Source organism: Limulus polyphemus, unplaced genomic scaffold, assembly GCF_000517525.1.
Source record: "Limulus polyphemus unplaced genomic scaffold, Limulus_polyphemus-2.1.2 Scaffold360, whole genome shotgun sequence".
In the NCBI taxonomy this organism is placed as follows: domain Eukaryota; kingdom Metazoa; phylum Arthropoda; class Merostomata; order Xiphosura; family Limulidae; genus Limulus; species Limulus polyphemus.
In genome coordinates this window covers 500,245-502,199 of record NW_013665970.1, presented here as the reverse complement: position 1 = coordinate 502,199, position 1,955 = coordinate 500,245, and positions in this window count along the sequence as shown.

The following is a 1,955-nucleotide window of genomic DNA, read 5'->3' as shown; positions in this document are numbered from 1 at the left end:
ATAAATTGTCTTTATTTGTAACACATGATAAAAAATGTCATTTTTTATATATTTTTTAACTTTGCACATTTATTTAATTAAACAAGAAATATAGCGATTTAAACCTAGAGTCGTGACTTAATACTATGACCATGAAAGTATCTCTAACTAAAGGAAATAATGAGTCTAATTATTAGGAATCACCCCCCTGGTGGCTCAGTGGTAAGTCTCACAGCTTACAATGCTAAAATTCGTGTATCGATACCTGCGGTGGGAAGAGCACAGATAGCTAATTGTGTAGCTATGGTGCTGAATGAGAGCAAACAAACAAACATTTATATTTTTCTCTGTAAAAACTGTAATTGTTCAGTTAAACCAATGTTTTCTTAAACTGGTTTGTCACTAATGTCATGAAACCCAATTTCAAAGTTACATTTAAAATTATTACTCCTATCTAAAATTATGATTCATGTGATTATATTATATTTAAAATGGTTATTTCTGTGGTTAGATTATATTTAATTAAATTATCATTCCCATAGTTAGATTATATCAAAAACAATATTTCCTTGTGGTTTCTGGGATTAAATGGATCGTCAATCCATTATCAGTTATTTCTTTACTCTGCTTGTGAAGATTAGTTTGTTGAATACAGAAACTTTCCTTTCCCCCACTTTGACTTGAATGCGTTTAATCTATAAGCTAAACATTCAAGTTTACCCTATTTTGATATGCGTATATTTCATCTTAAGCTGCACATTTTGTTTGTAATTTTGGGTCACAAACTGCAGCATATCTTCCTAAGCATCCCCCCCCCCAAAGCGTCGGGACCATTACTTGGAAAAAAAGAAAACAATAATGTTATTTTTATACCATTAACTACAATATGACTGCTGTAGGGCAGTCACTGTTTTTGTTATGTTTCTAAGTATATTTTCCTACATGGGTTATTTTGAAAAAAGTATACATATCCTCTGCAGTTGATTACAAATGATACTTTGATACATTTGTTTGTTTCCTACTTTTCGCGTAAAACTATACAAAGGGATATCACCATATATCCTTCCCTGATTTTGAACTGGTAAATTAGAAGGAAGGTAGTTAATCAACAGCACCCTCCGCCAACCCTTAAGATACGTTTGTCTGACCAAATGGTAAGGTCTGACCGTTGCTGTCATATTGCACTCACGGCTCCCAAAGTACAGGCGGGATGCGAACCAGTAACCATCGAATTCACAGTCTGGGCACGCTGATTAAAAAGCCACGCCCAGCCTATTCTTAAAGGACTGTAAAATATAGAAATTTATATTTGATGTTACCAAAGGAATTCTGTTGCCAGAGTTTTTTTATGTTGATCTGATGTGTTTGGATGTGTGATTTCGCTGTTGTCGTGATTATACATATATTATAAAAAAAAGTCCCTGTTTTATCATCATTGGAGATTTCAATTAGAAAAATAAGTGTGCACAACGGATTAGATTGTGTCTTACTGTTTTATTTTTCATTCTGGTTTTTAGACTATGTTAAATATGTAATGTTATTTGGCTAGGTACAACAGGTCCGAGGCAGGGGCGATTGGCATTAAAGGACCAGCCCGGATAATATCACTTGCTGTATACTGGCTAAACAATTGAAACTTAAAATCAATTTCCAAGAATGCGTCAAATGCACCGCCCCCGATTCGAGAGCATGTATATTAGAAAACAAAAAAAAAGATATGTAAAACTCGATAAAATAAAACGGTACTTTTAAAAGGATTGTTGGGTAGTTTTAATAGTGTTTATATAGTTGTAAGATTTTGGGCAGTCGTAAAGAAGTTTTTTTTTTTGGTATTCGTAAGGTTATAAATAAGGAATTTTTGGGATATCGTAGGAGAGATTTGAGCTGGTCCAAAGAGAGATTTTGGGCAGTCGTAAAGAAGTTTTTTTTTTTTTTATTGTATTCGTAAGGTTATAAATAAGGAATTTTTGGGATAT